The sequence below is a fragment of the Nicotiana tabacum genome, chromosome 8 (genome assembly GCF_000715075.1).
Source record: "Nicotiana tabacum cultivar K326 chromosome 8, ASM71507v2, whole genome shotgun sequence".
Lineage (NCBI taxonomy): Eukaryota > Viridiplantae > Streptophyta > Magnoliopsida > Solanales > Solanaceae > Nicotiana > Nicotiana tabacum.
In genome coordinates this window covers 210,136,123-210,150,357 of record NC_134087.1, presented here as the reverse complement: position 1 = coordinate 210,150,357, position 14,235 = coordinate 210,136,123, and the positions used below count along the sequence as shown (strand labels likewise).

The window sequence follows — 14,235 nt, the reverse complement described above, 5'->3', positions numbered from 1 at the left end:
CAGTTGTGTATTCTTTTTCTACTTTCAGCCTCAACAAACAGGACCACAAAACAAGTGGATCCTATTTATTGGATCTTTTATAAAGTAACCTACTTTATGTTTTATTAAATTAATTAAAGAGATTGAAAAGGGAGATGCTGACAAAATGAAGTGCTAATTTCAAAAGCATAGCTCTAACAAATAATTAATTAAGCCATTATATAAACAAGATATAAATTTTTGGTTCATTTGAGAATAGTATTGCAATATCATCATGCATGTGTTGGTCCCTGTTGGATATACGGTTTGGGCCGTGGGTCACCCATGTGGACTGACCCGATCCATTTTAAAAAGAGATAAAACCTAAGGAGGTTAAACGTAGGTTTTATTACTCCTAAAACTACTGCACGTTTTCTTTTGAGAGACGTGAGAACGTGGAGTGGTGATTTTCATCGGTAGTTCTCCCCATCTCCTCTTCTCTATATACTTCTCTTCAGTACAGAGATTCTGAAGCGGCAAAAAAAATTGAAAAGGAAGAACACAGTGAACTTTAGGCATTTAGTTTGTGAACAAAAACTCTGTTTCCTGGAGATTCAGAATACGATTTGGGCAATTCTTTTGGTGGTGAGTTCAATGGTTTCCGCTGTATCAATAACGTACACAATTCGTTGTTCTATCCCCTCGGTTTATTCTAACAATGGCATCAGAGCCAGTGATATTGTTTTCTGGTTTACAACTTCTCAGTCGATGCTATATTTTTTTATGACCGCTACTGCAATTTTCTTTGGCACTGTGGTAGTAAAAGATAGAAAACATCATGTTTGATAACAATTTTAGAACTGAGAATCCTTACTGGAAAGAGAACAAAGTTTGTTTTGTAATATAACTCATTACCAATTAGTTTGTTGACGTCAAACAATTGGTTTTTGGCTAATGTCTAATCTATTGTTCATACCAGAAGTTTCCTTCATTTTTTTTTGTCTTTTAGTACTTATATTTGTTTAAACCTTCTTTGCCTATTATGGTGCTTTAAAACAATTTTAATTGTTAACAGAAATGCCCTAGCACCATGTTATATCACAGAAAGCATAAGCTAATATTTTTTTGTGAATTTTTTCTTGACATTCACAGAATGTAGTGATGAATTCTTTTGTTGCTAAAAAAAATAATTAAATTTGGAAAATTGTCACATATGTTTATGGGAAATTTTCCATAGAGGTTGTTATTTGTTAGACCAATCTGTTTAAGTGATGGTTGGTTAAATATAATTGGTGGAATAGAGCTAATGAGCTTATTATCTTGCAAACCTATGGAAGTCAGGCAAAAAAAGGTCTACTGATTTCTTGAGGAATTTCTCCAACAAGTAAATTGCTTCATAGTCTTAAAAATACTTTTTGTTATATCAAAAGGGGTGAAGGAAAATTACCTGAAAATTGGTTAAACAAAGTACAAGGAATGGACGTTTGGTAATCTAAATGTTTATCATTGTCTATTTCAATGAATTAAAATTAGTTTAGTAATAATCCCTCGATTGATATCCTTCTACAAGTAATTGTGATATATGTTGTCACATTGAGTGGTTGTAGTCATTTTTATTAGTTCCTTGGTCCTATTTCAGATATGGCTGAACATGGACAAGTTCGAATTACTCCAAGTAGGAGTTCTCGAAGTCAAGGAAGAGGACAACGTAGAAGGGTACGTCGCCGAAGGACTTATTTCTATAATGATTCAGACTCGAAGCCTGAAGTCATCAGGAATGTCCCAAGGGCGAGACAAAATAAATTAAAGGATCGAAGGGCTGAACGAAGGGAAAGAGAAAAGAAATTTAGGGAGTTTAAGGAATTTAAAATTGGCCCTGATGTTTCCGTTCCTGAACATGTACACCTCTTTAAGATAAAAAGAGATGAATTGGCTAATTATGTAGAAATTACTGATTGGGAAGCATTAGCTAGTTTAGCGGACTCTCTTCGAGAGCCTCAGGGTGAAATTTTAACTGAGATTTATCATGATGTTTGGCCTAGTGCAACTTTTAGCGTATATGAGCAAGAGTTAGGGTTCGATTGGTATATGGATGTCCTAGCAAACATGTAAATTGTTATTATGTGTTTTATTTTAATTAAATTTATATTATGTTTTTTATGTAAACATGTAAATTTATATTATGTAAACATGTAAATTTATATTATGTTTTTTGTCTCACTAGTTACATACATTATTTATTATATCCTTTTGTAATGGATTGAGACTTAAAATATGTACACACTAAGAAGTAATCTTAATATTAATTAAAAATATTTGGATATAGATGATGAATGGAAACGTAGTGACCGTTCGATTCTATACTAAATGTAGAATTAATATTATAATTAATTTTTTTGAGTGTGTAATCACTTGCATAAATTAACTGATGTATATATTGATAAGTTAAACTTGTAATATTGTTTCTAATAACAGACATGACATCAAAAAGTATCATTGCTGACTTAAACAAGGGTGATAAACTGAATGGTAAAAATTACGATATCTGGAATCGTAAGATGTGGTATGTACTCGAAGAGCAAGATGCTCTTGAAAGTATTAACCATGTTATGAGTCACCCAAAGGAGGGTAACACTGCCCAACACAAGAGGGATCTGGAAACTTACAATGTTTGGAAAAAGAAAGATTCCACTGCACGTGGAATTATTGTAAGTTCAGTTGCTGATGATCTCATCCACGAATGTGAGCAATATCCTACTGCTCAAGCCATGTGGGCACATTTAAGAGAGGCATATGGGGGTACGACTGTGACTCGCCTTCGACAGCTGACAATCAAGTTTGACACGTACAAAAAGCATTATGATCACGGTGTCAAACAACATCTAAGGGTGATGTCAAATATGATTACTCAACTCAAAAGTGTTGGCCATGTTCTCTCTAATGAGCAGCAGGTTCAGGCTATGATTCGGCATCTTCCCAATAATTGGGAACATTTGAAGGTTAACTTGACCCACAATGATAGCATCAAAACTTTTGCTGACATTGCCCATCATATGGAGCTTGAAGACGAGTAGCTTGGTGCTTCTAAAGCTCTACTTAATGCCTTTGGGGTAGAATCAAGTGGTACAAAGAGATCAAGCTTCAAGCGCAAGAGAAACTGGAAAAATGACGGAAAGGGTAAGGAGACCGGAGAAGGACCCTCCAAGAAAAGAAACAAGCCAAATTCCAAGAAAGGAAAACGGTTCTACAAGAAGAAAGACAAGAGCAAGATGAAGTATTACAATTGCCAAGTCCCAGGGAATTTTGCTCGTGAGTGCACTGAGCCGAAAAAGGTAGCATTTCAAAGCGCATCTCTTAGTGCTATATATGTTTCTAGCACTGTTTTACTAACTAAATCTTATCCTGTGTGGATTATAGACTCAAGGGCCACCGACCATGTGAGCCGCGATAGAGAAGCATTTATAGAGTTTCGTCGAGTTCCACCTGGATCAAATCACGTATATGTGGGAAATAATGCTAAGCTTGAAGTCAAAGAGATAGGCACTTGCATAATGGACATGCGTGGTGGCCAATCGTTGATGTTGCATGACGTCCTATATGTTCCAGAGATTCAACGAAACTTAGTATCTGTGTCTGTTCTTCTAGATTTAGATTTCAATTTGAACTTTAGTCACAGTGGTCTTAGAATTACTCAAAACAATATTTTTTTATGATTTTGGACATCGTTATGATGGTTTTATTGTGTTAGATTGTAATCCCTCTACATATAACTATTATGTTGACTGTTGTGTTATGACATGTTATTCTAACAACAATGATGTTGATGTTATTACATGGCATGCAAGATAAGGTCACATAGGGCAGGATCGAATGAATAGATTGGCTAAGGAAGGACATCTAGGTCCTTTCTCTAAAATTGAAATGCCAACTTGTGCAAATTGTCTTGTCGGAAAGATTACACGTAAACCATTTGGAAAGCCTAAGAGAGCTCATTTTCCATTGCAATTAATCCATTCTGATATCTGTGGTCCAATGAATGTGAGGGCTAGGTCTGGTGCTTTATATTTCATTACATTCATTGATGATTTCACACGCTTTGATTATGTCTATCTGATCTCTTATAAATCTGAAGCACTTGAATGCTTTAAGAAATATGTGAATGAAGTTGAGAATCAATTAGACAAAAGGATTAAAACCTTAAGAACCGATAGAGGGCGTGAATATCTTTCAAAAGAATTTGAAGGATTGTGCAATGAAAAGGGAATTACCAGACAGTTAAATATTCCATACACGCCTAAACAAAATGGTGTAGCAGAAAGGAGGAATAGAACACTACTGGACATGATAAGGTCCATGATGGCGCAAGCAAATTTACCTATCTTCTTTTGGGGAGATGCGTTATTGACTGCAACTTATATATTGAACAAAGTGCCTTCTAAATCAGTTTCTTCCACTCCTTATGAGCTATGGACTGGTCATAAACCAAACTTAAAGGATTTACGACCTTGGGGTTGTGCTGCATATGTAAAAGATTCTTTTAGCAAGTTTGGTAAATTAGGTCCATAAGACAAGAAATGTATCTTTATAAGATATTCAGAACACTCCAAAGGGTATGTGTTCTTTGGTGAATTAGAGGATGGAAGTGTTACTGAGATTGAATCGCGAGATGTCACTTTTTTGGAAAATAATTTTCCAAAGAAGGGCGAGGTAAAGAATGGAGAGCCTCTTTATGAAATATTGAACTCAGATAGTCAGCAAGTGTCTTCTGACACAGTTGATAATCAAATTGATCAAGATCTTATTCTTGATCCGAGTAGGAGTGGGAGTGGGAACTCTCAATCCCGAAATCCTTGTGACAAACCTGAATTTCAACTACGAAAGAGTGCCAGGAAAATATACCCAAACGTACTTATGAAATTGAAGATTATATTTTCTTGGTATCTCCCACAAAAATGGATGAGCTAAAGTCTGTGATTGAGGCTTTATCGAGCCCTGGAAAAGATGAGTAGATGAAAGCAATGAAAGAAGAATTAGAGTCCATGAAAACCAACAAAGTCTGGGATCTAGTTGATCTTCCGCCTGGGCGTAGAGCCATTGCGAAAAAATAGGTTCTCAAAGTTAAACACAAAGCGGATGGGTCAATAGAAAGATACAAGGCACGATTGATGGCAAAAGGCTTTACTCAAGAAGTTGGAATAGATTATGAGGAACATTTTCACCAATTGTGAAGTTTACCTCAATTCGCTTACTTTTGGCTATTGTTGCACGTTTGGATTTGGAATTACATCAAATGGACGTGAAGACAGCTTTTCTCAATGGAGAACTGAACGAAGAAATCTACATGGAACAGCCTGTAGGCTTCATCGTTAAAGGCCAAGAAAAGAAGGTCTGTAAATTGAAAAGTTCTATTTATGGTCTGAATCAATCTTCAAGGCAATGGTATTTGAGATTTCACAAGGAAATGATCTTATATGATTTCACCATGATCAATGAATACCATTGCATTTATGTGAAGAAGTCTAATGGGATATTTGTAATTCTTTCTCTTTATGTGGACGATATTTTATTGGCCGGAAACAATTTGGAGTATTTGAAAACTATCAAATCATGGCTTTCAAAGTCATTTGACATGAAAGATATAGGCGAGGAAGACTATATCCTTGGAGTTAAGATCCAAAGAGACCGTCCCAAAAAGTTATTGAGTCTATCTCAAGAAACTTATATAAAGAAAATTTTGGAGCGTTTTCGCATGAATGGTTGCAAAGCCATGGATACTCCTATAGAGAGAGGTGAAACTTTAAGCCTTGAAATGTATCCCAGGACTGAAAATGAAAAGGAAGACATGTCTCGAGTTCCATATTCAAGTGTTGTCGGGAGCTTGATGTACGCTATGATGTGTACTCGCCCAGACATTTGTTATGACGTAGGTCTGGTTAGCAGGTATCAATCCAATCTTGGAAGAGATCATTGGAAAGTTGTGAAGAGAATTTTCAAATACCTGAAGGCCTGCAAATTATTCACTATGTTATAGTGGAAATGATTTATACTTGAGAGGATATGATTGGGCTGGTGATCGGAATGATAGAAAATCAACATCCGGTTATGCCTTCTTAATTAATGGTGGTGCTTTATCATGGAAAATAAGAAACAAACCTGTACAGCCCTTTCAACAATAGAAGCTGAGTTCGTAGCTTGTGCGTCTGCAGTACAAGAAGTTGTTTGGTTGAAGAGGTTCTTTGAGCATTTGGATATTGCAAAGAACTCTCAGGGTGCCATGACTCTATATTGTGATAGTCAAGCGGCTATTACATATACAAAAGATCCAAAGTATCACAGCAAGACCAAACATATTGACATCAAGTATAACTTTGTAAAAGACATGGTAGCAAGTCGAGAGATAAATTTACAGTACATTCCTACGCGAAGCATGATAGCTGATCCTTTTACAAAAGGTGATATCTAGAGATCTGTTTGAGAAACATATTATGACTCTAGGTTTGCGAAGGACATGAATATTTTTATGTATTGTAAAATGACTAGTATTAAATATGCTCATCAATATTTGACTCTTGAATTTGTGTTTATATCTCGTATGCATGTGATGAATATTTTATTGATAAAGTGTGTCGAACAAGTCGCGAGATTGGCTCTCTCACACGAGCAATCGCCTCTTGCGTTAAGAATCGTGAAGAGATGAGACCTTATAGAACCTTGGATAATGAGGGGTTATATTTACTTGTAGAGGTCGTTCTTGATAGCTTACGAATTTCACTATTCGATTATGACTTATTTTGTAAGCTAGATACGAGTTTCTCTAAGAAGATGGTTTGAGGATTATTGAAGTGAGGAACTTGGGTTAGACACTTGAAAGTGTCTAACCAAGATCTGTACGGCGTTGGATGATTAAAATAATAAGACACACGCGCCAATACAAGGCGAGAACACCGTGACATGTGTTTCATACCACGTGTGCTATCGACCAATGGGATAATGGAAGAATGAATCCCAGCTTCTTCACTGTTTGAGATCCCAAAGAAGTTACATTAACTTTTATTGGAATACCCTTTGACCTTTTACTGTTTCTTGAAGTGTCAATCAGTGTTGCTACTTTAGCATGTTACTAATAGCCATGAGTGATTCGGCAATGCAGTACATGTCTAGGAAAACAGTTGATTTGGAATGGAAAGATTCGAGTAGAAAGGGAAGACAAATAAATAATTTTTTTTGCAATTTAACTTGTATTCATAGGTCGACCATTACACTTACCATGAGGGTATCAAATGTAATTATGAATAAAAAGTTAAACATGAACTCGAGTTCACCTCTTTCGAGGATGAGGGATTAAACAACTAGCTACTGGAGTAGAAGGTGATGTCTGGGGTATTGCGAGTAACAGGATCCTCATGTTAGTAGTAAATTCCTTCCGCATGTGATCGGATTTCTACATAGAGCTGTTAAACAACCTTAAAGGGATTAAGAATATTATGGCTCTTAATGCTCGAAGGTTGCACGAATGGTATGAATTATGTGTGTTGCTTTCACAGTAGTTACTAGTTTGGATCTAGTCCACCTGTGCGAAGTGGGAGATGTTGGATATAAGGTTTGAGTCGTGGGTCACCCATGTGGACTGACCCGATCCGTTTTAAAAAGAGATAAAACCGAAGGAGGTTAAACGTAGGTTTTGACTATGTAAAAGAATTTTCGCACTATCAGATTTTTCAAAAATATAACTAAAAATAATTGTCCATATTAAATTGGATCAATCGTGGTTATTATCATCGCCTAACGTAAAATGGGAAGATTCGAATTTGTCATCCATTACAAATGTGATTTAATTAGTAATATATGACATTTCTTCACAAGAAATCAGTGAATAATAACACAAAGGTATATAAAAATTAATTATTTGAAAAATCATATAGTATCTATAATTATTCAACGCGAAGAAGTTAAATAATTCAAATATTTTCGAATAATGCAGAATATAAAGCAGCACAACGTATAGGATCAATTCTACTTATTATTCTGGAAATAATTCAAAGCATATTTGACCAATTTGTTTGATACAAGTTGCCAAGTCTTGTGACAACTGATAATTTAATACATTTAAATTTTGGTCAAAGGAGGAAACTGTGCCAACATTTTGCTAAAGTCAGATGAAAGGTACAGTGCAAAGAAATTAAGTAACAATAATTGATACTAGTATGTAAGTTATACACATTTGTCATCCAGGGGCGGATTTAGTAGCGGAAAGGTGTTCACCCGAACCCCCTTCGCCAAAAAATTACACTGTATATGTAAGGCAAAATTTATATTTTTATCTTTATATATTATATTTTGAATCTCCTTGATACAATCTAAAAGCATAGCTTAGTGGTCAAGGGGGTTCAAAAACTTTATAAGGTCATTCGTTCTATTCCCACTAGCTCCAACTTTTTTAACTTTTTTCTTTTTTTGATCCCCCTTGGCGGTAATCTTGCCTCTGTCACTGTTGCCATCTGGAGATAATTTGCCCACAGTTAGGATACATAGTTGGAAAAGCATGCCAGTATATCAGTTTATCTTTATTAAAGGCCATACTTAGATTATTATTGTATATTAACTTGAGCACGTTATGGGATCCAATTTAAGCATATTGTTTAAAATATATCCGCAGTTTACAATATATGTAAAGATTAACCAATTCGCTCAAACTTCAGGACATGTCATCATGAAGTTTTAACCTCAAACTTCAGACTTCAGGACATTGTGTCCTAAAGTTTGAAAACTGTGTCCAGGAATTCGAATCTTACGACCTAAATTTCAAATTAGCAGTTCGGAAAAATTTAAGGCACTATGTCCTGAATTTCAAATTAACAGCTCAGAAAATCAGAATACTTAATCCTGAAGTTTAGCTAAAACGTATAAATTTGAGAAAGTTTATATGAAAAGTCAAATACTCTCATGCAAATTAATTAATTTTGAGAAAGCTTATACGTGCAATCAAGTTTTTTAGTTTGGCCTTTAGTCAAGAGTCTCGTTTTGAATAGTATGCATTTGTACCTTCTAGAATTTCTTCGCTTGTCGGGGTAAATGTTGCATTAATTGGTTTTATTCACTCGCTTGATTAATTCGAACTATGTCTTTTTTCGCTGTTGTTTCGTAAATTCTTAATTTTGACAACTTTAACTTCAGACCTATAAAGTAGAGAATAATTTAATTCTGCCTTTTTAAATTAATTCTACAAGTATAATTTTCTCTAAACATGAAAAAGTGGACTTCAAAACTATCACGTTACTTTAATTTTTTAAATTTTTGCTTAATAAACAAAAGGCACCATTTTGGATTTTTTAATAGAGAACGGTTTATTCATATTGGACTTACTTGACGTGATTTCGAATTAATTTAATTAGTGTGCTTCCAATACTTAGATGGTTAAACGAAAATATTGCCTTGACCACTTATTCTCTATCATGAATCTTCTAAACTATACTTTACTTAGTTTTATTTAATTAAATATGAGAAAAGTTTTGGAAAATAATAATGAAAGAAAAAGAAAATGCTTATAAGTGAGCTTAGTGACATAAGAAGAATCTCTTTTGTAGTTTTTAGGTCACAAAATCTACCACCAAAGTATATGGTACAGTGGATGAGATTGCTCTTCCGTTCAGAGGACTCGAGTTCGAACCATGGATATGGAAAAATCCTCGGTAAGAAACGCTTCTCCCAGAATGGAACCCTACGCGGCGTGAATCCGGATATAGTCGAGCTCCAATGCGAGTACCGAATAATCGTGTGGGAAACAAAAAAAATCACAAAATCTTTTATTTTATTAATTACATGGGTTTAGGCCTTTTCCATTAAACACCTTAGTATGTTTTACGAAAAGAAAATCATTTAAAGTTTGGATTTATTTTTTATTAAAATACTTCTATATGACATTTTTACATTTGAAGAATCAAAGAGGTTATTTTCAATTATGAATTAATTATTGTAACTTATATATTATTTTTTATATACTTTCTAAATAGATAAATATTATCTTAAAAAATTAAAAATTCTATATCAAAAAATGAAAGTTAAATAATTTGTCTCTCATATAAATCTTGGAGGAAGTATACATTTAAAAATAAGGTTTTAATTAAGCCTACCTATGGAACGTGCCACTGCAAAAACAAAGCCATTGCACGAATTTTTATTTTCCTAGCTGTGCCCTAACACCATAACAAAACTGATTAAAAAAATATATTACTAAGGTACATATAATTGAGGTTAACCTCTAAAGATGCCAATAATTATGATCATTTATATAACATATAAACCTAAAGGGCACACAATTCGTTGAGATTGTGGCCTAGTACTTTATTAATAAAGTTTACGAAAATTATAAGAGATTAAAATCTAAATTAATCGAGGTGAAAATGTCATTTCTTTATCTGTTTAAATCTTTGTGAGCATAACAATTTTTTACAAGTTGAATAGTTAAAGCACACATAACTAGTTAAATAGTTAAAGCACACATAAAACAATAAAGCACACATAAACATGAATTTAATATCGAAAGGAAGTGGCAAATACCTGGTTAAATAGTTAAAGCACACATAAAACAATAACAATAAATTCAGTATAATCTAACAAATGAAATCAGATTAAAACACACATATATACTAAATTGGAATATTATAATATTTACATAATTAAATTATATTATGATAAATATAATTAATAATTTAATAGAAATGACAACTAAATTTGTCATCAAAGGTTGATAGCATAAGTGTATATTCATACTGTCAGTTAATATATATAACTGAAATTATAAAAAAAAATGTCACAATTAAACGGATATTCATCCTTACGCCCTTAAATAAAGATTTTACGTTTGAGCTTTGTTTTATTTTTTAATAAGTCTTTTGCGATGTAAATTTAAATTTATTGAAGTTCTATATCAATATAAAAAGAAAAGACAGTTCAGTATACAAAATATATTTACGTATATACAAAATTTGGTGAATGCATATCTTATAGTTTATACTAATACAAATATTAATGATTGATTTTATGGGTCGAGCTAAATAAAAAAAGGCGTAATGACTTCCTGACCACTTAAACTTGTAGGGCTTTTGAAAGCCGATATATGAACTTTGAATTTTTCCATTTGAACACTCAAACTTGAAAAAATGAGTACTAATAAACCATTTTTTCAAGTTTGAGTGTTTAAATGGGAAAATTCAAAGTTCACGGGCTTTCAAAAGACCTACAAGTTTGAGTGATCAGAAAACCATTACGCTATTAAAAAAAGATATTTATCATACAACCTCACATGTGCACCGCCTCTAACTGATGATCCCAATGGCCATGATCTTCAACATTTTTCAAATACTCATCGAATTTCTAATATTTTCGAATTCTTTTATAAATCGAATCTACTTTAAATAAATATAAACAAATAGGAAACAGTTATACGTGGAAACTATATGGAGTGAGTCACCAAACATGAACTAGGACGTGGCAGTCTTCTATAACAACAGTGTGGTCGTTACTCAAATGCCAAATTTCCTTGTCCTTTTCAACTTTATCCTCCAGCAGCCCATTGTTTAATATTGGTCCTTACTACTTTATAAAGAAATTGAAAAGTTTTTATTGCAATTATATCCCTGAGATTTTGGCCAACTTACACTTTGTTACCCTAATAACCTTTATAATCTCTTTTCTCCTCTTTGAAAGTACGAATTTTGACATATTTTCGAAAAGTAAAACAACAACACATACCCCGTGAAAATTCACAGGTGGAATATGTGAAAAGTAATATGTACGCAGATCTTATCCTTACTTTATAAAGATATAAGGTTTTTCTGATTAAGCATCAGCTCAAGAAAAAATATAATTTCAGCAGTCATAAAAAATAAATACAATAGAAGAAAAGCCATGAAAAAAGAAACAGTAACAACAACAATAACAAAAATAAGATAACCAAAGCAAAAGATACCAGGTATAATAATAAAAACTAAGAATAAGAAAATACTGGAGTAATACTAAGCTAAGCAAGGATCTTGTCCTCTACCTTCATACCTTCTATCAAGAATTATATCCTCAGTAAGCTAAAAAAAATATGTCATGTTCTGCCTAATTACATTACCACAATATTTTCAGAAAGTACGAAGAGAATGAATAATAATAATAATAAGACATACTTATACAAAATATTTATAAAATTGAAACTTTGTAAATGATATGAAACAAATTTGGGAAACAATTAGAATCAATATCCTCGTTGTCCAATTAGTCTTATGCAAATACCATCACTCCTTACAGCTTGTTTGGATGGTTGTTACGTATCGTTTCATCATTTTATATTGTATTGTATCATATTGTATTGTACTGTATCGTTTAATAAATATAATATTTGAATAAATTATATTGTTTGTCATCATTTCATGATATCACGCACCAGCAATATGAAGAATAAACTTATAATAGTATAAAGAAATATTATGATACAAGGTAAAAATATTATATAAAAAGGTAGGGTAAATGATAAAATAAAATTATTTAATAATAATGAAGGATGAGATTGAGAAAAAGACAAGGTAATGACGCGACCACACTAAATCGGTCGTTACATAAAGTGACACATTTCGTCGTTATGTAACGACGAATTTAACAATACGAAATAATAAAATTTAAATAATAATCAAAACAAACATCGTATTTAAAGTAACAATATACGATACAATGCAATGGGTAACAACCATCCAAACAAGCTGTTAGTGTGGTTTTTAAGTATTTGGAACTACTTTGGTGATATTACAAAGTTTTACAAAATTTGATCTATATATACGAATGACATTATAGTGAAGATCCAATAATTACAAACTTATATGGGTACATCGAAGAATGTTGACAATAACATTTAACATTTCTTAATTTAGCCATTAGAGAGAAATTTAGCGGCTAATCTCTTTCACACTATCGTGAAAAAATCCTACTAAACTCTATAATAATCCTACTAAACTCTATGATTAAAATCTCTTAATCATCAGTATATGCGTCAACACAAAACTAACGCGCATCTAGGGCCCAAAGTAGAATTCTAAACAATCTAGAGGGTCAGCCATGTAATTAAAGCTAATTAAGATACCCCCACCAAAATATTAAAAACAAAAATTAAATAGTTCCAAGGAAAATAAAAAAGAAATAATAGTTCCGTGATTGCTATAAATATGTACCTCAAGTGAAACTACGGTTTGCCAAATCAAACAGCCAAACACGTCTTAAAAGATACTCCTCTCTAGATTCCTCTTTCTTCTACTCTATAACTGTAAAAGCAGCAAAAAATGGCGGTTTCTGCTCGGCGATCAACCGGACCAGTGCTACGTTCACTTTCACCTGCCGGAAGATTTTATTCGTTGAACTCTACGACGAGGTCGTTTGCTTCATCAAAACGGTTCTCTCTGGACCGGGAGTGAGAGTACTTCCCCGAGCCGGTCTATTTCTGTTATGAACCGGGAGAGTACTACGAACCGGCAGTACAAATCTATGTCTTCTCAGAAGAAGATGACGTGTATGTGCTCGCCAACTACACATCCAGGTTCGTTCCGTTGTAGTATGCATAAGAAAATGGACGTCCGTCGGAGTATTCAAACGGCGTCGTCTTCGTACAGTTTGAATACGAGGCGATCAGCGATGACAAATTCACTTGTACGAATCGGTACTGTCGAAGGCGAATTGGTGAAGCGAGCTTTGGCGGCTTTGATTCGTCCGTCGTCTCATCAACAGCGCCGCCGTTACGGTTTTCAGCGCCGACCGAGCCGGCTATCGAATATGTCTAGAACCGATGATTCTGTTGAATGTTGACCTCAGCAACGATGAAGTGACGTCAGCTGGTACAAGGCGGCGGCGAAGCATAGCGGCGGATCGAGTGACTGGGTGGAGGTCGGAACGGAACGGTTTTTTTGTGTAATCCGGTCGGCCAAAAACTTAAGATCCGACTGTGTATATATTAGTCTTACTACATGAAGAAACTTATATTAATCATCCAGTTTAATTTTCCCATTGATTGCTTATACGAGCTTCTAGTTTTATATATTACCTTAAAATGACATACAAATTAAACTTAATTAAGGAACAAATTGAAAGCGATTTAGTTAGAGATTTAATGTACTTTAAATCGATATTTTTCTTGATTTGGATTAGTTTTAATTTTAGATTTTTTTCTTGATTTGGATTAGTTTTAGTTTTAAATTTTAAAAATCCATAATATTTGGTTTGGTTTTGATTCTATTTTAAAAAATCAAA

General features: G+C 33.6%; 1 pseudogene; it reads left to right on the top strand.

The window, feature by feature from the left end:
* The first annotated feature begins 13,171 nt into the window (after nt 1–13,171).
* Nucleotides 13,172–13,968, top strand: LOC107800960 (uncharacterized; annotated as a pseudogene).
* The last annotated feature ends 267 nt before the right edge of the window (nt 13,969–14,235 follow it).